This window comes from Thermobia domestica, chromosome 4, assembly GCF_964235325.1.
Source record: "Thermobia domestica chromosome 4, izTheDome1.hap1.1, whole genome shotgun sequence".
NCBI classification, from domain to species: Eukaryota; Metazoa; Arthropoda; class Insecta; order Zygentoma; family Lepismatidae; genus Thermobia; species Thermobia domestica.
The window spans coordinates 58,277,649-58,301,411 of record NC_137457.1 but is presented as its reverse complement, the minus strand read 5'-3'; positions in this window follow the sequence as shown (position 1 = coordinate 58,301,411).

The window sequence follows — 23,763 nt, the reverse complement described above, 5'->3', positions numbered from 1 at the left end:
AAAAATGCAAACGAAAATAAATACATAACAGAAAAGTTCTGGTGCCTAAGAAATTATACCATATAATATTGAAAATTTTCAAGTGGATATATTTGCATTGCAATTTGTGGTAATAAAGATATTATGATTAGAAAACAATGTTGTAAAATGTAAGCTTAATTTCTTGATCCATCGCAAGTCTTAAGGGCCCCTTATACCTCGCCGCCCCCCGAATATTGATATCGAAAATTTAGAATGATATATTCATGTCCATATATTCGCGATATCGAATGTTGATATATGATAATATAGATATCGACGATAGCGATCTATCGACATATCACAGGCCAAAGTCCAAGAAGTGATGCTTGAAATATACTGCAATCAACAATCAAATTCTAAATAAGTTCTCCATTTCCGCATTCAATGTTGAGAGGGAAGCGTGTGACCCAAATAGAAATTTTAAGAAAAACAACGGTTAAGACAAAAGTTGGTTTTCTCTCTCCTTTTGAATATAAAAATTAACAGAAAACTATTACTGTAATTTACCTTTTACTTGTGTTTCTGATTGTTATCACAAATCAGCGACAGTTCGCATACGTTACAAAGTATACTAATACACTCCGTAACTTTCCACAACCAAGCAAGCCGAAAGATGAATTTCCTGTGATATTAAAGTGGAATGTTCTACAAAATAATCATAATCCATTGGCCATATTTCTGTCAGTACTTTGGTAGGGACTGAGAGCTACAAGACTAACAGAACTAGAAATTAGAGATTTCATTTCTCCTTTCTCTCAGACTAAAAGACTTCCGCATTTTTCTGAGATTTTCATTTTCTTAATATAAGTTCCTTATCCTGGGGTAATTCTGGCTACAGTGGTTTCGAAATAATCGGCATACGGAAGACCAAAGTTTTTCGACTCTCAACTCTCGACAGTTTCTGAGAAGATATTTCACAGTTCATGTTGTTATTTCTTTGTTAGAAAAACACTTCTAGTTGACTCCATTCATAGTAAATTACTGAACTTATAAACATTTACAATTATTGAAAAATGAATAACTATTTTTAAACATAAAAAGTCGTTACAGTTCAGTAGAATGCGGAAGTGAAAGAAAAAACTGTTCATTTGTTGTGATGTGCAAACTGAATGTGAATAATAAGTCTTTGACATTCTCTTGTCCAGAGGCGGTTCTCTGATCTACGATCATCGGTCAGTGATCTTTACCATTGAAAGCTATTGCTTCTTAAAATGTTTCCTAGTAACTACCAATTTTCTTGTTCTTTTTGGGCGCGGTGGCTCAATGGTAGACCGCTTACTTTGGTTCGTGGGGTCCTTATTGTTTCAATCCCCAGTCAAGTAAGTTTGAGGTGGACAAGAACGTATCCATAGCTTTTCTCAGGGTACTCCCGCTTCTTGCCATTTTCATTCCACAAATTCCTCTTTTATCATTGACTTGCTTTAATGGTTCGGCGCGGCAGCTCAGTAGTACAGCGCCTCATCTGGTAGACAGATTAAGATTGAGGTGGATGAGTCCACCAGTTCTTCTATTATCATTGACTTACTTTATTAATTGGATGCTGTTGCTCAGTGGTAAAGCGCTTTGTGTGGTGTGCCAAGTAATTCTGTAATGGAGAAGATCCTATCCGTGGGTTTTTTGAGGGTACTCCCGATTCTTCCCAATTTTCATTCCACCAACTCCTCTATTTTCATTGACCTACCTTAATCATTGGGCGTGGTAGCTCAGTGGTAGAGCGTTTCCTCTGGTGGGTCAAGTAAGTTTGTGGTGTAAAAGATTGTATCCGTGGGTTTTCTCAGTGTACTCCTGCTTCTTTCCACTTTTCATTCCAGCAACTCCTGTATTCTCATTGACTTGCTTTAATCATTGGGCATGGTGGATGAGTGGATGAGCGCTTCCTCTGGTGGGTCAAGTAAGTTTGTTTTCGACAAGATCGTATCCTTGGGTATTTTTAGGGTACTCCCGCTTCATCCAACTTTCCATTCCACCAATCATTATCATTGATTTACTTTAATCATTGGGTGAGGTGGTTCAGTGGAAGAGAGCTTTCTCTGGTGGACCAAGTAAGGTTGAAGTGGACAAGATCGTACCCATGGCTTTTTCAGGGTACTCCCGCTTCCTCCCACATTAGATTCCACCAATAAATCTATTATCATTGACTTACTTTAATCATTGGGTGCAATCGCGCTTCCTCTGGTGGGCAAAGTAAGCTTTTGGTGGAGAAGATCGTATACTTGGGTCTTCTCAGGGTACTCCCGCTTCTTCTCACATTTCATTGAAGGAATCCTTTATTATCATTCACTTTCTGGAATCATTGGGCGCGGTGCCTCAGTGGTAGACGCTTCGTCTCGTGCGTGGGGTCCTTATTGTTTTCATCCGTAGCCAATAAGTTGTGTGGTGGACAGGATCGTATCCGTGATTTTTGTCAGAGTACTCACGCTTCTTCTCACATTTCATTCCACCAGTCCCTCTATTATCACTGACTTACTCTAATCGTTGGGCACTGTGGCACGGTGGTAGAGCGCTTCCTCTTGTGTGTGGGGTCCTTATTCTTTCTATCCCCGACCAAGTCAGTTTCTGGTAAGCAAGATCGTATCCGTGGGATTTCTTCAGGTACTTCCGCTTTTTCCCACTTTTCATTCCACCAAGTCTTCCATTATCATTTACTTGCTTTATTCATTGGGAGCGTTGGCTCAGTGGTAGAGCGCTTCCTTTGGTGGGTCAAGTAAGTTTGTAGTGGACAAGATCGTATCTGTGGGTTTTCTCAGGATTCTTGTGCCTCTTCCCACTTTTCATTCCACCAATTCCTCTATTATCTTTACTTGCTTTAATCATTGAGAGCGGTGGCTCAGTGGTAGGGCGCTTCATCTGGTGGGTCAAACAAGTTTGTGGTGGAAAAGATCGTATCCGTGGGTTTTCTCCAGGTACTTCCGCTTCCTCCCACTTTTCATTCCACCAACTCTTCTTTTATCATTTACTTGCTTTAATCAATGGGAGCGGTGGCTCAGTGGTAGAGCGCTTCTTTTGGTAGGTCAAGTAAGTTTGTGGTGGACAATATCGTATCTGTGCGTTTTCTCAGGGTACTCCCGCTTCTTCCCACTGTTCATTCCACCAATTCCTCTATTATGATTTCTTTGCTTTAATCATTGGGAGCGGTGGCTCAGTGGTAGAGCGCTTCCTCTGGTGCGTGGAGTCTTTATTGTTTCGATCCCCGGTCAAGTAAGTTTGTTGTGGACAAGATCGTATTCGTGTTTTTTTTCAGTGTGCTCCCGCTTCTTGCCACGTTTCATTCCACCAATTTCTCTATTATCATTGGCTTGCTTTAATCGTTTGGAGCGGTAGCTCAGTGGTAGTGCTCTGGTGCATGGGGTCCTTATTCTTTCGATTCCCGGTCTAGTAAGTTTGTGGTGGCAAGGTGGTATCCGTGGGTTTTCCCAAGGTACTCCCTGTTCCTCCATTACCTTCAACCAATAATTCTATCATCATTGAGTTGCTTTAATCATTGGAGAGGTCTTGGTCCCTTGAGCATTGCGGTGATGTCAGAAATCAGATTCGGTCCCAAGCATTTGGGTTGTGATGTAAACCTTTGTTGTAGTTCAATGTCAGTATTTTATTACGCGAGATAAACCATCCATACAGTTATAAACGTTGTTCTATTTTGCGCATCCAGGTATTGATATTAAGCCAATTCGGAATCTCATTTCTGGCGCTTTGATGCCAGGAACCGATTTCGGACATTACGCTGTCCTCAAACGACTAGGATCTTTCCAATTTTACCATCCGCGTACAACAACCCCATGTTTAAAGAGGAATAGAAAGTACTCGTGTCTAAAGTTTGCGGACCCAGTTTGTTGAGGTTCAAGGCTAGGGATCGATTTCTGTTATCATAATTGTGCTCATCGGATCAAAACCTCTCAAATGTCGTCCAACAACTTCATGTTTAATAGGTGAATAGAAGCGACCCGAGCTCATAACGTCAGGACTCCAGTCCTTGAGCTTCGTGGTCTGGGCCTGATTTCTGACATTACTACTGCACTCAGGGGCAGTGGATAGGGATGGGCAGGAGCGAGTTCGAGTGAGACTTTTTAAAATTCTCGACTCGAAACAGACATCTTTTAGCTCAACTCGAGAACTCGACTCGAAAAATTTCTTCCAACTCGACTCGAAACTCGATCCAAAATCTTTTCCAAATCGAGCCAAATCTTGAGTGTAGTTTCAAGTTCCCTTTTCACTTACTCTACATAAATAATATAATTATTATCAATGTTGCTACTTCCACTACAACTTATTATTATTATTATTATTATTATTATTATTATTATTATTATTATTATTATTATTATTATTATTATTATTATTAAATTCTATAATTATACTTGAAAGATAGGCGGTTTGCATCTGAATACTAAAAACTAGTTGTCTGCTGATTTCGGTAGTCGTTAAATCTAGGACACAAGAACATCTTTCACGAGGTTCACGGTTTGAGTTCCGGAGGAGCAAGTTTTCCTGCTTCGGCCAAAATTTGTTAAAAGTTATAGCGTGTCAGGCAAACATGTTTAAAACTGTTCTGCCTGGGTCTACGGTTGTCAACGACTTGTGCGGCTTGGCTCACAGCTTATTCAATATCAATCCGAACCGAGAAGTAGGGGTGAGGGATGAGATATATTTTGGTGGCACTCCCCCCGGAGCTCTGAGAGTGCCCCCCGGAGGAGGTCAAAATAATACGTCGATAATACAATAATAAATAAAATAGTACCAGCAGTGCCCCACACCCGGAACATATTTTTCTGAAAGAACAACTGGTCAGGAATCTCCTAGCATTTTTTAATTGAGTATCGCATCGCAGTTTGCAGTGCAAATGGGAATGCAATGGAGGGCAAACATGGAAATGCAATGCAAATTCAAAAATATATTGCAAATTGCGATATATCTTTGTGTCTTAAATCACTACGTAAACTATAATAAGGAGCAAAAATATATTACTATATTTCAAGAAACTTCCCCCGACTTGAAGGATCGGTCATTGCAAGAAGAAATGCCCCGAATTTGGATTACAATAGTTTTCCACTTTTGTCTTTCCTTTCCTTTGTCAATTTATTGATACTGGGTCATTCTCCAGGTCTTCTCAGGTTTCGGGTCATTATCCTTGTTTCTGAGCGTGTAATAATAAAAAAATGTTCATTGAAGAAAAGGCGCATTGGCAGCAGATTGGACCTAGCCGGTATATTGTTTATATAGCATGATTGGGACTTGGTTAGTAGAACGCAGAAGTGCGTACAGTAGATCAGTAAAACAGTAATGGTATTCTTCAATGCCGAAAATACAGTATAGGAAAATACACTCATATTTGTCTCTCTTCTCTTTTTGCTTTTCATTTGAAGTACTGATATACCGGATGCCTATTTACGTTACTTGTTAAAACCAACATATGTTTTAGCAAGATTTCTTCTTGGGAAACGCCGCAAACCTCAAAAAACATCCCGAACAAATGGACTCTCTCTTTCTGTGTGTGTTTGAACCAATGCGTTGTTTTTCCTAATCCTAATTGTTGAATTTGTCGTTGTGATAAAACTATTTCGCTCAATTTGACAAATTATGTAATAAAATATATTACTTATCCAACAATGATTCTGGATTACAAGGAAAAGCAGTGAACCCTAAAGTACCCCTGTAGCAGGGGCGGATCCTGAACGGACTTCTGGGGGGGCGTGGATTGTAATACTGCTACATAGCTAGTTTTAAGAGCTCCAAATTCTGGGATGGGTTTTATTTATATATAAAATAAGAAAGCTTCCTCTTCCATGGGAGGGGGTGATTGCCCCGTGCGCTCCCTTGATTCGTCCCTGCCCTATAGCCTCTCCCTCAAATTAAAAACCTTGATGTATTATTTCCAATACGAAGTCATTTTCGCTTCCAGGTTAATGGTGACGGAGTTCTTGTTCTTTGTATCTCTGTACTCAAGAAAAAAAATAATAATAAAGGATATGAATAATAAAAATATTTTTCACACTTCTTTAAAATTTCTGTGAACTTCTCTCAATCTCGATATGTTGTTTCATAGTGTATAATGCAAAGAAGGCTTCAAACAGCAATCTGGCAAAAAAGTATTTGTGTAAAAGACACAAACGCCTTATCAGTTGTTCTACAAAGAACAACTAAACAACTGACGTTGTTTCTGTTTCCCTTTAAACACAATGTTACGATTTACAAGGCAGAAAAAAATGTAGAGAGCAACCTGATATTTCGCCTAAGGGCACCTTCGTTGCAAAGACTAGCACTCTGTCAACATATTACATAGCTATTAATAAGTCACACTCACAGGTTCTTTCCAAACGTTTTGGTATAACAGCTTGTGGTTGTGGGTGAGGGATGAGATTCTGAAAGACCGATAAGTATCGGAGCTCAGAGCCGTAGCTAGAAATTTCGTTGCCCGGGGCGAAGTAGATTTTGGCATCCCCCGACACTGACCTTACCAAACTTTGACTTTTTCTTTCTGTGCTTTTTTAACATATAAGAGAAACACCTTTTTGTTGTTATGCAACGCTGTTTCTTTTTTTTTACCAAGCCGCTTGGACAGACTATTGCAACAGCCAAAAGCGAACGTTATGTATTCTTTAACAAATAAGAGCCACTCTCAATAGGCTTATTTTAGACCTGCTGCTAAACTTGCTAAACTACCTTGTATACAAATCCATTTGGAGAATAATTATGAAAAAAGCATGGAGTCGATTCTCCTACGTCAGGACGACCATGTTAGATATGGAGTTGCTGAACGCGAGTGGTAGCGCTGGCAAGGTCCGGGTCCCCTGAGTGCTGTAGTAATGTCAAAAGTGTGCCCCAGGCCACGAAGCTGAAGGAATGGGATCCTGACGTTATGGATTCGGGTCCCTTCTATTCACCTATTAAAGATGAAATGGTTGGACGACATTGGCGGCCTTTGAAAGGTTTTGATCCGTTCAGCACAATTGTGATGTCAGCAATCGATTCCTAGACTTGAAGCTCCAGAGGCTTGGTCCGGAAGTTTTAGACACGGGTCCTTTTTATTCCACCTTTAAACATGGGGTTGTTGGACGCGGATGGTCACATTGGAAAGACCGTAGTTGTTTGAGGACAGTGTAATGTCCGAAATCGGTTCCTGGCCTTAAAGCGCCAGAAATCAGGTTCCGAACTGGCTCAATATCAATACCTGGTTGCGGAGGATAGAAAAACAGTTAGAGCTGTATGGATGGTTTTATCTCGCGTAATAAAATGCTGTGATTAAACAACTGCAAAAGTTTACATCACAACCCGCATGCTTGGGACCGAAACTGATTTCTGACATCACCGCAATGCTCAAGGGACCAAGACCGCTCCAATGGTTAATGCAAGGTAATGATGATAGAAGAATTGGTTGAATGAAATGTGGGAGGAAGCGAGAGAACCCTGAAAAATCCCACGTATACGATCTTGTGCACAACAAACTTACCTTGCCCACTAGAGGAAGCGCTCTACCACTGAGCCGATTCGCCCAATGATTGAAGCAAATCAACGATAATAGAAGAATCGATTAAAAGAAATATCGAAGGAACCGGGAGAACACTGTAAAAACCGACGGACACGATCTTGTATACCACAAACATACTTGGCCAACCAGAAAAAGCGCTCTACCACAGAACCACCGCCTCCAATGATTAAAGCAAGTCAATGATAATGGAGAAATTGGTGAAATGAAATGTGGGAGGAAGCGGGAGTTCCCTGAAAAATCCCACGTATACGATCTTGTGCACAAAAAACTTACCTTGCCCACTAGAGGAAGCGCTCTACCACTGAGACACTCCGCCCAATGATTGATGCAAGTCAATGATAAGAGAAGAATTGGAGGAATGAAATGGGGGAGGAAGCGGGAGTACCCTGACAAAACCCACGAATTCGATCTTGTCCATCACAGACTTACTTGGCACACGAGAGGAAACGCTTTCCCATTGTGCTACTGCGCCCAATGATTGAAGAGAGTCAATTATAATAGAAGAATTGGTGGCATGAAATGTGGGATGAAGCGGGAGTACCCTGTGAAAAACCATGGATACGATCTTGTCCACCACAAAACGTAGTTGGCCCACCAGAGGAAGCGCTCCTCCTTTTAGACACCGTCCCTAATGATTAAGGTAAGTCAATGATAATAGAAGAATTGCTGGAATAAAATGAGGGTGGAGGCGGGAGTACATTGAGAAAACCCACTTGGTTGGCCACCAGAGGAAGTGCTCTTCCATTGAGACACCGTGCTCAATGATTAATTTAAGTCAGTGATAATAGAAGAATTGGTGGAAAAAATGTAGGAGGAAGCGAAAATACCCTGAGAAAAACATCGGATACGATCTTGTCCACCACAAATTTATCAGGCAGGGGATCGAAACAGTAAGGACTCCATGCAACAGACGAAGTGTTCTATCATTGCGCCACCGTGCCCAATGATTAAATCAAGTCAATGATAAAAGATGATAGTGGAATGAAAAGTGGGAAGAAGCGGGAGAACCCTGAGAAAACCCACGGGTACGATCTTGTTCACCACAAACTTACTTGACCCACCAGTGGAAGCGCTTTACCAAAGAGCCACTGCGCCCAATGATTCAAGCAAATCAACGATAATAGAAGAATTGGTGGAAAGAAATGTGTGAGGAAGCGGGAATACCCTGAATTAACCTTCGGATAGGATCTTGTAAACCACAAAAATTATTAGGATGGGGATAGAAACATTAACCCTTTCCAGATTCCGACTTTTTGGGATATTTTTTAGACTTTCAGTCAAGCAGCTACTGCATCGTTACTATTTATCCTAAGATCACGGTTCATACCTCATTCTCTTCCAAATGGAAGTGGCTTTCAAATGGTTCCACTTGCATGCTCAAAACGTATACCAGGTGCGGGAGAAATGATGTTAAATGAATATTTGGAGGGATTTTTTTTCTCGCAACTTGCCCCCCCCTGGAGCGGCCCTGTGTGATCATAGCCATCTAAAAAAATCTGATAAATATCTGGACCCTCCTTTTTTAACGCAGAAATCTGAAATAATCTGATAAATACTACTAGGTAGGCTGAATGTTTGTGCACAATTTCAATCTTCAAGGTACAAAAGTAGGCAGCCAAAAATATATATACCGTCAATGTACTACCATGAGCAAAATAAATGACGCGTCTCTTTATTTTGAAGTTTTTTTGAAAATATCTCCGTTTTCTTTATATGTTCGAAATTTCGAAAGGTTTCCCCAGTAGGACAGGTTAATAACAAACCCGTTTTTAATATTTGTGTTAGATATTAGCTTAAAATAAAGAAATTAGAAGCAAAAAACATTAAATCGACAGAAATCTCGAGAATTACCAACTCTGCTAAAGTGGGAAATTTTCAAGAACGCGAGGGAATTCTGCAGTTCAACACAAAGCAGCAACATCTATGTCATTGAGAGAAGCGTGGATTAGATCTACAAACGAAAATTTTAACGAAATATTTCTAGTATGTCTTATTATATTCATTATCAGCGAACTCCAAATATATGAATCTATGCTAAGTATTAACGTATAGATAGTGCAAATAGTGGAAATTACCTATGGAAAAAGACGAATTGTTAGACCAATCGTAATGAAAAATCGTCTTTACTGTAGAACAGGTTCAGCTTACGAAAGAGAGCAAATAGCTCAGTTAGGTAAAGCAACGAGTTTGTATATCGAAGGTAGACGGTTCGAATCCCGTGGAAGTACTGTTGTCATTTTTATCACTAAGGTTATTTTATTTATTTTTTATTTGGGAAAGAATCAAATTGTAAGATATGTGTAAAACTCATGACGATACCAAAAAAAAGAGAAAATATCGTCGCATTTGCATTAGTGTCTCTAATTTTTGTTTGCAAACAGATTCGTAATTATTTCCCCATGTGCTCACTGATGCATAACGAATGTTTTCCAGTAAATGATAATTCTAATTTGGAGAATTTTATAGTTTCACAATGTTTCTCACTATATAGTTTTCTATCTACGTGTTTGGATATTTTGATAATAGATTTCCCTATTAAATGTTTAATTTTCTCTATAAATATTTGTCTTAAATTGAAATTGTTTTGAATTTACTACATAAGCAAAGTTGCCCGAAGGAGGGGAGCTCAAGTAATAGATATTCTACGTAAAAGCAACCTATTGTAGAATGATGATGCTTCTTACCTTCAGCACATAATCTTAACGTTAGAGAGTCAGAGAGAGAAAAATCCTGGTTTTTCCTCCTCTATGACCACCCATCTTAAACCTCTACATATCATTATTCGTCTCACATAATTTCGGCTCTCCAAAGACATTCATATTTATTATTATTATTATTATTATTATTATTATTATTATTATTATTATTATTATTATTATTATTATTATTATTATTATTATTAATGAATATGCCACCCTTACATAATGCTGTAACTTTATACATCTTAGTTTAAAGTGCTTTCTTTAGTAATAATTTGAGCAACCACGTCACAAAATTTAAAATGTATGAGGGGGCACGACGTTTTATTTCCCCTCCTCTCTTTTCAGCACCCTCCAACAGAAGGTATATAATTTCTGAGAAGCAGGGCAGACAAAATGAATAAGAAATATATTTAGAGCATCCTTTCCTCCTTCGTGAATGTAATATCACGTAGCATTTTTTATTCTACTGAAGACGACCCTAGGCCATTATGGTTAGGTAACAAAAGAAATACCTAATATATTTATAGCGCCCCTTATCTGTAATATTACCTCTTCTTTATTTGTTCGAGGCTTCCTTACACAACCAAGGGTGACAAAAAAAATAGGAAAAGTGTCTAAAGATTACAAAGGACTTTATATTTTGTCAGAAACAAGGCAGTATATACACAACATTGCTTTCGTTAACAAGTGTTTCACCCTTGAGTCGCTTATAAAATTATGCAGAATAACTTTTGCCGATCATTGTTCTAGAGGGATTTGTCCAGGATGGTTTGGTGTCGAATTAATAACGATAAGTATATTTATTTACATCACTGTTAAAGAAATAGCAAACTTTCTGAAAGGAAGTTACTTAGGAAACAGATCTTCCTTCTACTTAGCCAGAGCCCACTCTGAAAAATTGCATCTGGCATTCTGAGTGAAAGTTCTATGGGACTATTAGAAAAATATATTCCCGTTTTCACGCTGATGGTAGAATTTATTAAACAGTTATTGAATTACGTTCGAAGGGTAGGCGTAACAATGTGGCGTGGGGACCGCACAAGTTGCAAGGCCAAAAAATATGCAGAAATTACGCAGGGGCGGAGCAGGCCAAATTTTCACACGGGCAAAGTGACTTTTTGGCGCCCTTCCCCTAGTAGTAGCCTATATTTTACATTTTATCATAGTGTTTTTAATAGTTTAAACCAGGAGCGTCATTTGCTTTGGGAGGGGAAGACCTGTTGATATAAGTATAATTTCGCGTTATTCACTGATTTACTACTATTCTAATGATAAAATCTATATACATCTCAAACTCACGGGGGGCAAATGCCCCTCTCTGCCCTCCCTAAATGACGCCCCTGTTTTAAACCCATTTTCAAAAAGAAATCCATTACCTAAGAAAAGTTCACAAAGAATATGGCCCGCTATAAACAATACCAACTCCACCCCCCTGGTCTAGTGGCTAGCACGCTGCCTTCTGTGGTACCGGGTCCAATTCCCGGTGGATTACTGTTGAACGATAAAAGTGGTTCGGATTCCACTATAATTAGTATCCACATCTCCCTTGCCCATTAAGCATAACCGTGGAACGCTAAACTCAAGCAAACAAACAAACAAAACTTAATTCCGGCACACTTTATTCTACATGCCATCTCTCAATTTTTCGATACAGCCCCCTTAGTACTATGAAACTCTCTTCTTCCATAGTGAAATGGAAAAAGATCATATAATTGCCACTACTTTACAAGAGTATAAACCAAAAACGTCAGTAGAAAGCACATTATAAAATTTACTTTTTGAGGCTCGTTTTGGTGCCCCTCTTTCTCTGGCGCTCCGGGCAGTCGCCCGGCCCTTAGTTCGCCCTTGAAAGTACGGACGCATAACTAAGGACTGCGGAGGAGAGGTTAACCTTCATGTTATGCCACTGGTTTTACGTGTTTGAAATGTTCAGTAAGTGATCAGTTGGTGAAATAATTTCGACGGTTACTGATGTTTAAAGTTTAGCTAAGACAAAGCTACCTAATCAAATACATTTGATATCGCGATGTCACAATTTGATTTTTCCTCACATAAAAAATATAAAAACAATAGTAATAAAAACCCTTACTCGTACTGGGCTCCTAACTAACTAACAACCTAATTCTTACAGACTAGTTGCTCTGACCAACTGAGTTTCGATTTCTTACGCGAAAGAAGTCTGTTATATTAAGAGGCATGCTTTTCATTATCAAAACTGTTCGAAGTAATACGAGCATGGCTTAAGAACAGAGACAGAACTGAATTACCACTCGATTGACCTTGAGGGCAAATCACCAAAGCGTAGCTATAAACGTAAGTTCAGCATGCAGTTCTCTGGAGTTGTGTTCAGTATTCCTATCTGCCAGTCATGCTTGTTCGTAGGAGTCATATGTTACAAACCTAACCTTTCGATAGAGCAGAATGACAGAGAATCAAAATTAATGAATTCTTGCCCTTGTGAACTTGGGATACCACTATGTGCAATAAAACTGCCGTGTCTTCTGAAGTGATATTTTATCGAAAATAACTCGTTTTCCTTTATATATCCGAAGTTTTTGAGGGTTTCAAAATGAGGAAACGTTACTGACAAACGAGGACGCATTTAGGGGTGGGTCCAGGTGGTCCGGACTCCCCTCTGAAATTCCAACTTCTCTGTAAATTTAGCCTAAATTTAAGGAATATCTTTTTAATTTTATTATAATTTATCCTAATATTGAAGTCGGACTTCTCCCGAAATAAATTACTGCATACGTGCCTGCTGACAATTTTCAATATATTCCTTAAATAAGTAAAATAACTAAATTAGGAGCAAAAAGCTTCAACACGGGCTAACTTTTGTCCACTGCCAATATTGTTAGAAGGGATATTAATAGCAAAAACTGCTAGACAATGCTGAACCTTGGAACTTCACTCCGAACAGCAAGCTTATTATTGAGAACTACATATGAAACATTTTATCAAAACTTATCTAGCTTTTACCTGGCATGAAATTATTATATACACCAAAATTCACTCTCCTAAAATGTGTATCTAAACATTGCTCTACGCATCTACGAAGCAATTAAAATTATTTATCGAAATATGTGAGCAGGGAATTCTAACAGCCAGCCATTTTATTTAAATCGTAGTAAACCCTGTAACCGGGCGTTAACGTGAAGACTTGGTCCATTGGTAAAGTGTTGGAAGAATATAAACTCAATGTTCGTAGGTTCGAATCTATCCGCTCACCATAACATTTTGTTCTAATGTGTAACGATGAAATAAGAAAGAAAAAATGTATAACCGTTAAGACAAAACTTCAACCAAGTCTGAAGAGAACAATACTAAAATAGTAATACAATGACGTCAACCAAAAATTATTTCATGTAGCGTTTGGACGAAATTACAGCTGTTAACAATTGCAGAAATAAAAACAGGCTGTAATGCAGTCTAGACTTCTGAATGCATTTACTTCCTGAAAACTTCCGTCTCGTAATTGGTATGCCATTAATCATTGTAAAACCTTTCAATTGGAAGTGAAATGACACAAACCAAAACAGTTTTAAAACAAAATATGTCAATGTTTAAAAGTAGGTGTCTTTTATCTGTAGTTCTGAGTTCCTTTTACTTTGAAGTGACAAATGAGAGAAGAAAGTATGGTGTTCGAAAAAAAATCAAATTTGAGATTTCAACGAATTTACACGTATTATAGCCCCTAACACCGAAAAAGTTATTTTTCGATACATGTCCATTAGTTCGTCCGTCCGTTCGCTACACTTTTCTGTGCACTCGCCTAGAAGCAATACCTGAAGCCATACCTCGTCTAGAAGCCATACTTGAACATACCGTAAATTAGTTGAAAAATTTACGGTATGTTCAACTTATCTGCACCAAATTTTAGTTTAAGATTTTCATAGTATTTCCTATAGTTTATTTTTATTTCCCTCCTACTCCCAAAACAAGGGTAGTTTCCTGTAAGATGAAAATAGAAAAAGATATTTTCTCATAACTGGCTTTAACGATCTTGTTTTCTTTCTTTTTTTATAAATCAATATTTAATTAGCAACCCTATTTTGTGGTATAAGGCATTTATCTGAGAAAAATCTACAAGGGGTAGTTTATACTAAGGGGGTGAGTTTTTTCTCAGTGATTTTCTCAAAATGGACTCAAATGTTTTCGTTCATATTTCATAAATAAAGATTTCATTAATAACTTATCAATATGGCATAACTCGTTTGTCCTAAAAAAATGCGAGGGGTAGTTTATTCTTGGTGGAGTGTTGTCTGGGCGATTTTCTCAAAAACGACTCAAAAGTGTTTATTCATATTTCAAAAATAAATATTTCGTTAATAACCGAACAATATGGCAAAACTCGTTTGTCCTGAAAAAATATGCGAGGGGTAGTTTACTCTTGGGGGTGTTTTTCCTCCACGGTTTTCTCAAAAATGAGTCAAGCAATTTTGTTCGTACTCAGAAATAAATATTTCATTAAAAACCTAGTAATATGGAATAACTCGCTTACCCTGAAAGAATCCTCAAGAGATAGTTTCTTCGGGGTGTTATTTTTCCCTCACGATTTTCTCAAAAATTACTCGGACAATTTTATTGATAATTCATAAATAAGTATTTCATTAATAACCCTATATTTTAGTATAAGCCATTTCTATGAAAAACAATTACAACGGATAGTTTATTTTTGGGGTCAAGGTTTTTTCCCCGACAATTTTCTCGAACAACAGGCGATTTTGTTCAAATTTCGCAAATAAATATTTCATTAATAACCAACAGTATATCTTAACTCATTGTTCGAAACAATTCGCAAGAGGTAGGTTACTCCTGACGTGTTCTTTTTGAACGACTTTCCCAAGTGATTCATTAGATTTTTTTCATATTTCATAAACAATGATTGCATTAATTGGTCTATTATATGTCTAATGAAAATTGTGCTCAAAGTGTGAGTTAGTTTTCTGGTGTGGATTTTCTTCAATCGAAGTTTTTTATCCGATAATCTGACATTCGATGTATTTGAATAATATGATAATTTTATTCGTATTATCCAAACACACACTTCAGTAACAACTGCGGCCTAACACAGTTAAGAAATTGAATTGAAAAAGTTTAGTGCGGTGGCCCTGTAATTGAATATTTTTTGAGAAACTCCCTAGCTTTTTGTGGTAAACTCAGGCTTTTCTTTTTCGAGCGACAAAAGAGAGAAGAAAATATAGTGATTGTGAAAATAATATCAAATTCAGATTTCAACGGATTTACATGTTTCATGGCGTCTACATACCGAAAATGTGACTTTTCGACACCCTTCCTTCCGGTCCGTCCGTTCGGCACACTTTTATATGCACTCGCCTAGAGGCCATACCGTTCAACTTATCTACACCAAATTTTAAACTTAGGGTTTACTTAGTATTCTTACAGGAGCTTTTCCATTTTTCCTACCGCCTAAAATAAGTGTGGTTTACAAACAGCCGAAAATCGAAAAACGCTATTTTCTCAAAAATGGTTTTAACAATTTTGTTTATTTTTCATTAATCATTATTTAATTAACAACCCTATATTGCAGTATCAGATATTTCTCTTAGAAAAATTTACGAGGGGTAGTTTATTCTTGGAGGTGACTTTTTCTCGACGATTTTCTCAGAAAAGACCCTGGCGAATTTTGTACACACTTCATAAATAAATATTTGACCTTACAACATGGTATAAGTCAATTGACCTGAAAAATATATGAGTAGTAGTTTATTCTTGGACTTGAATTTATTTCCAGTGAGTTTCTCAAACACGACCAGTTGGCAACCCTGTATCTCGACAACGAAGCTGAATTCGAAAACTGCAAAAGAACCATTTGTCTCCTTTTGATGTCACGAATCACCTCCCGAAGTTTGTGGACATCTTTCAGGTTCAGCCTTAATGAAGCATCTTTTCGAAAAGTTAACTATTAACTTTAGGCATTGTTTATCTTTTTTAAAATCACAAATGTCGTTATTAATTTTAAGGCGGAGAACTACTTCTGAGAGAATAGATCTTGAAAAATAATTTTAAAACTTAGACTTTTGTTTTCGAGACATTCAAGACAAGACGAGACATTTTACAAGCTATCTCGTGTCCAAAACATTTGCCTCGTATTATCTTGGATGTCACAAAGCGCGTCTTGTCTCTTTCTAAAGACATGTCTTATCTCGTGCGCATTCGTTAACACTTGGGAAGGATTATCTTTCTACTCAAAGCATTATGGTTGCATATTTATGGTAATTGCTGTCCTCATAAATTACAGTCCTTTCAGTTGAATTAATTTTTATTATTATTATTATTGAAATATCAATATCTAGTTTAACGTTGGACGATTATGCACCTACGCTAAGGGAGAATGATGATGAATGAAATGGTGAAATGAAGAAAGTGGGAGGAAAATGGAAAATCTCAAGAAAACACATACCCATGCACACGGTATTTGTCCACCTCAAATTTCACTTGTCACGAAGTGGAATCGAGCCACGGACACCCTGCACCAAAGGTCCCTGCAATGCTTTATTATTATTATTATTATTATTATTATTATTATTATTATTATTATTATTATTAATAATAATAATAATAATAATAATAATAATAATAATAATAATAATAATAATTGAAGCGAGCTTAACGAGTTTCAACCGTACGACTCAACCAACTTTTGGGTGCCTGTTCGTTCGTCTGCTCCTCTCATAAAAGACATTTCATTTTAATGAAACTAGTAAGTGCCTTCTCTTAGCTCTACGAAGTAACTATTGCTTGGAATATGAATCTGCAAAACATAAGAGGTAAAATTAACCAAATGGTGCAAGTTTCCACTTATATATACAAAACAATTTTGCAATATCAACTACGTGAATCTTGTCCCATAAAGAAGCCGAAACCCCTTCACCGAAGAGCCCTCCGAGATTTGATCATTGTCCACACGGACTGAAATTGTCATTTGAAGCCAAGACTTTAATATGAATCCAATAATTTCTTTAAAATAGACGGAAAATTCGGAAGTTATAAGCATTTTCATATTTTTGCCTTTTCCCATAAGGGAGCCGTAGCCCCCTATACTGAAGACCCCCCCGGAGATTTGATCATTGTCCACTCGGACTGAGTTTGTCATTTGGAACCAACACTTTAATACGAAGCAAAATATTTCTTTAAAATAGACGAAAAATTCGAAAGTTATAAACATGTTAATAATTTTGCCTTTTCTCATAAGGGGGCCGTATTAGCCTACACTGAAGAGCCCCACGAGATTTGGTCATTGACCACTTGGACTGAAATTCTCATTTGAAACCAAAACTTTAATATGAATCAAAAAATTAAACTTTTACATCAATTTAAACTGACTGGGTTCCATTTCCCCCCACTATTGTTTAGTTTAGTTAAGTGGTAATTTGTGACAGTTTCACATCATCAGAAGAATGTTTCACTTCCCCTCCCCTACCCCAGGAGTTCGTGCTGGATCCACCACTGGAATCAATAGACACTCTTCCTATTTTTTTTTGTCACCCTTGATTGTGTAGGGGCTCCCTCGTACAAATAAAGAAGCGGTAATATTACAATCAAGGGGCGCTATACATTAGGTATTTTTAGTTACCTACCCCTAACCGCACAGGGCCATCTTTCGTAGAATAAAAATATTACGTGACATTCCAATCATGAAAGGGGAGAGGATGCTGTAAATATATTTCTTATTCATTTTGTCTGTCCTGCTTATCAAAAATTACTTTCTGTTGGAAGGCTACTGAAATGAGAGGGGCAAAATAAAAAGTCGTACCCCCTCCTACATGGTTGCTCAAATAAGTAATAAAGAAAGCATTTTAAACTAAGATATTTAAGATTTAAACTAGGAAACTAAGATATCCTACATTATGTAAGGATGGCATATTCAGGATTATTATTATTATTATTATTATTATTATTATTATTATTATTAATATTATTATTATTATTATTTGAATGTTTTTGGATCACCGAAATTTTGTGAGACGAACAATGATATGTAGAGGCTTAAGATGGGTGGTCATAGAAGAAGAAAAACCAGGATTTTTCTCTGTCTGACTCTCTAACGTAAAGATTATGTGCTGAAGGTAAGAAGCATCATCATTCTACAATAGGTTGCTTTTACGTAGAATATCAATTACTTGAGTTCTCCTCCTTCGGTCTACTTACCTTATGTAGTAAATTCAAAACAATTTCAATTTAATACAAATACATTGTAAAACTTTTCCGTAATTAAACATCTAGGGAAAATTAAACATTTAATAGGGAAATCTGTTATCAAAATATCCAAACACGTAGATAGAAGACTATCTAGTGAGAAATATTGTGAAACTTTATAAAATTCTCCAAATTAGAATTAACATTTACTGGGAAACATTCGTTATGCGCCAGCGAGCATATGGTGAGCAGTGAGCACAGGGGAAATAATTACGAAACTGTTTGCAAACAAAATTAGGGACGCTAATGCAAGTGCGACAACAGCATTTTTTTCTTTCTTTGGTATCGTCATGAGTTTTACCCATACGTTACAATTTGATTCTTCCACAAATAAAAAAATAAAAAAATACCCGTCGTGTAGTGATAAAAATGATAACGGCACTTCCACGGGATCGAACCCGCTACCTTCAGCATACAGACTCGTTGCTTTAACTAACTGAGCTATTTGTTTTTTTACGTGTACTGAGCCTGTTCCGGTAAAGACTATGTTTCATTACGATCGTCCTACCAATTCGTCCTTTTCCATAGATAATTTCCACTATTTGCTCTATCTTTATGTTAATATTTAGCATATATTCATATATTTGGAGTTTGCAGATAATGCATAAAATAAGACATACTAGAAATATTCGTTAAAAGTTTAGTTTGTAGATTTAATCCACATTCCTCTCAATGACATAGATGTCCCTGCTTCGTGTTGAAATGCAGAATTCCCTCGCGTTCTTGAAAATTTCCCACTTTAGCAGAGTTGGTAATTCTCGAGATTTCTGTCGATTTAATGTTTTTTGCTTCTAATTTCTTTATTTTAAGCTAATATCTAACACAAATATTAAAAACGGGTTTGTTATTAACCTGTCCTGCTGGGGAAACCTTCCGAAATTCCGAACATATAAAGAAAACGGAGATATTTTCAAAAAACTTCAAAATAAAGAGACGCGTCATTTATTTTGCTCATGGTAGTACAATATTCCCGTATATAGAGGGATTATCTTAAAATTTCCATGAGAGATCCCTAATTACCCTAGGGTCATGTTTTGCACATCATTGTCTTCAGAATAAAATTGCCTTTCAGGCAGTATGACTCTCGTGTCTCCATCATGTACACTATCCCGAAGAAATGGGTTTTGTGGGTAAAAATATCACTTTCCTCAAAGCTTTGACCATGTGGTTCCCTTGTTTTAACTCACAAATCTGAAAAAAAAGCTGTCGAATACTACTCGTTGGACGGAATGTTTGTGCAAAATTTCAATCGTCTAATGCAAAAATAAGCCCACCAAAAATATTGAATATAGGCTTAATAAATGAAACAAAATATATTTTAGACTTATGACGTCATCAACTGACATGCCTGGACGCATGAAGGTATGAAACAATACGTAATGTCTTCTACAATGCCTCTGGACTTGGAAAACAAAAAAAACCGGACGAGAAAGCTCAAATACAAGAGTTCAACGCAATGTATCAAGAAACACCCGTATGGTACACATTGTTACATAGAATCACCAAAAGGTTAAGGACACCACGCACCAGAAGAAGTGCTCTACCAGTACGCTACTGTGCAAAATGATTAAGGTAAGTCAATGATAATAGAGGAATTGGTGGATGGAAAGTGGGAAGAAGAAGTACCTTGGGAAAACCCACAGATACGATCTTGTCAACCACAAACTTACTTGGCCCACCAGTGGAAGCGGTCTACCACTGAGCCACTGCGCTCAATGATTAAAGTAAGTCATTGAGAATAGAAGAATTGGTGGAATGAAATGTTTGAGATAGCGGGAATACCCTGAGAAAACCCACGAATTCGACCTTGTCCATTACAAACTTACTTGGCACACCAGATGATGCTTTCTACCACTGAGCCACCACGTCCAATCAATAAAGTAATTCAATTATTATAGATGAATTCGTGTAATGAAAACTGGAAAGAAGCGAGAGTACACTGAGGGAACCCACGTGAGATATTGTCCACCAAAAACTTAATTGGCCCCACCAGAGGAAGCGCTCTCACACTGGGCAACTGTGCCCAATGATTGAAGCGAGTCAATAATAATAGAAAAAAGATTGAATGAAATGTGGGAGGAAGTGGAAGTACCCTGGCAAAGCCCACAGATACGATCTTGTCCACTACAAACTTACTAGGCCGGGTATCGAAACAGTAAGGACCTCATGCACGAGAAGAAGCGCTCTACCCCTATGTCACCGCGTCCAATGGTAAAGACCACTGCCCGACGATCGTCTTTTAATAACTCCATGAGCAAAAAGGACTGCTATGCCCTCTCCTATATGGTATTTTTCAAACTATGTACGTTATCCGGATATTATCCTTTATTCGTCATCGGGACGTAATCAGTTATCCGAATGTTCTATTATCCAGATATTATCCGTTATCTTAATTTTATAAATTATCTGGATAAATCCATTATCCGGATATTATCCCTCATCCGGATATCATCCGTTATCGAGATCTTATCCGTCACCCGTTATCCGGATATTATCCGTTATCCATCATGTGGATAGTATCCGTTATCTGGATATTATTCGTCATTGGTTATTCGGATATTATCAGTCATCGCTATCCTGATATTATCCGTTACCCGTTATCCGTTTAGTTATCCGTCAAACGGATATTGCAAATCCGGGTAAGTTTCTATCCGATTTCAGTATAAAAAATATCCATATGTGGCAATCACTAATCAGCATCGTCAGGAGCATAGACGTGCTAAATATCTTCAAAGTCTGCTACACAAGAGCGGGTGCGGATCCATGGGGTGATCATGGCGATTTCCCCCAGAAAGGGGATATTTCTTATTTTATATATATAAATAAAACTCATTCCAGAGTTTGGAGTCCTTAAAAGTAGCTCTAAATATGAGTATTACCAACCACCGAGCACCCAGAAGTCCATCGTAGATCCGCCTCTGGAGAAGAGAATGGGAAACATTATTCACATTCAGTCTGCACATCTCAACAAATAAACAATATTTTATTTCACTTCTGCATTCTACTACTGCATTCTACTGAACTTTAACGACTTTTTATGTTTAAAATTAATTATTCATTTTTCAATAATCGTAAATGTTTATAAGTTCAGTAATTTACCATGAATAGAGTAAACTAGAAGTGTTTTTGCAACGAAGAAATAACAACATGAACTGTGAAATATCTTCTCACAAACTGTTGAGAGTAGAGAGTTGACAAACATTGCTCTTTCGTTTACCGATTACCTCGAAACCACGGTAGCCAGAATTAGTCCAGGATAGGAGACTTATGTTAAGAAAATGAAAATCTTAGGAAAATGCAGAAGTCTTTTGGTCTGAGAGGAAAAAGAATGAAATCTCTAATTTCTAGTTCTGTTAGTCTTGTAGCTCTTAGTCCGTACCAAAGTACTGGCAGAAATATGGTCAATTTATTATGACTATTTTGTAGAATATTAAAATTTAATATCAGAGGAAATTCATCTTCCGGCTTGCTTGGTTGTGAAAAGTTATAGAGTGTATTGGTATACTATGTAAAGTATGTGTACTGTCGCTGATTTGTGATAACAATCAGAAACACAAGTAAAAGGTAAATTACAGTAATAGTTTTCTCTTAATTTTTATATTCAAGGGGAGACGGAAAACCTACTTTTATCTTAACATTTGCTTTTCTTAAAATTTCTATTCGGGTTCACACCCTTCCCCCTAAACATTGAGTACGGAAATGGAGAATTTATTTTGAATTTGATTGTTGATTCCAGTATATTTCAAGCATCACTTCTAGGACCTGGGCTTGTAATATGTCGATATGCCGCTATCGTCGATATCTATATTATATCAACATTTGATATCGCGAATATATGGACATGAAAATATCATTCTAAATTTTCGATATCAATATTCTGGGGGTGGCGAGGTATAAGGGGCCCTTGAGACTTGCGATGGATGAAGAAATTAAACTTACTTTTTACAAATTGTTTTCTTATCATAATACCTTTATTACCACGAATTGCATTGCAAATACATCCACTTGCAAATTTGCAATATTCTATGGCATAATTTCTTAAGCGCCAGAACTTTTCTGTTTCCTGAAAAAAGAAATAAAAAATCACGTGCAAATGCAAGTGCTTCGAACTTTGAACTAGAGTTTACCATAAGAAAGATTTTTATTTTTCTCTCTTTTAGATTTACACCCATTTTGGCCTTTGGGACCGCTCATTGAAAAAACGTCCACACATGATCGCTATATTCATTCATTATCTTAGACAGAGTCAGAGATTTTGAAAAGAAAACGACTTTTTAATAATAATAATAATAATAATAATAATAATAATAATTATTATTATTATTATTATTATTATTATTATTTTTATTATTATTATAATTATAAAAGTGGGGTTTACAACTAGGGTCTTACTTCTTTATTTTGCATGGGAGGGTCGCAAGTCTGCTACGCCACTGGTGTCCCCTATTCTGTGTTTGTCTCTTTTTCGTTTCGTTTATCTATTTGTTTTTGTGCTGTTAGACTTTTATATGAAACCCTTGTGTTATATAACTTTTTCTTTTTATGAGTTTCCCTTTTTTGGGGATGGTGGTTTCTTCTTGTATCTGTTTCTCACCATTCATCTTTTTCAACTGCTTAAGTAACTCATTTTGTACCTTTTGATGTCATCCAACTCCGTCACAATAATAAAATTGTCATTCTTAACAATTTGTTTTATTCTCTTATTTGCAGTTTGCCACACTGATATATTCGTGACAAAATTGAGATTTAGTCCAACGCCTTTCGAATTTGCAACCAACCCAAACGCCGAGCTTTTTGGGTTGCCTACTATTGCAGGAAAAGAAGATTTGCAGGTATTAATGCACTTTTGAAGTTGTGTATACAATAGTAAATTGCTTTTTGTTATTAGCAGCACTGTTCTATAAACAGTCCCTACTCTCTTAATTTTGACAAATATACCTATAGGCTCCGAAAACATACAGCACACTCACTCATGTTCTTTTTCAACGTTCATAATTTACAATCCCGCTCTCACAAGCACAGTGTTCGTTTAGTATCTTATTCCATTCTCAATTTACTTTATGAATCTTGCAAACTTTCTTCCGACATTCTCTGTGATTTACTTATGTTACAAGTTTTCTCTTGTCTTCCGTGAAAAAAAAAACATTTACAAACTCCTAACATAATCTACTCAATTTTTAATCTTTAAAATTATTGTCTTTGCAAGCAAAGACAAAGACACCTAACGTAACAAGGCTAAAGACGAATCGTTTACCGCGTAGCGATCGTGTTTCAGTGGTCAAGTTGCTTGTGCGGATCCACGTCCCATTTTTTTTTACTTTAGGATTTTTGATGGCG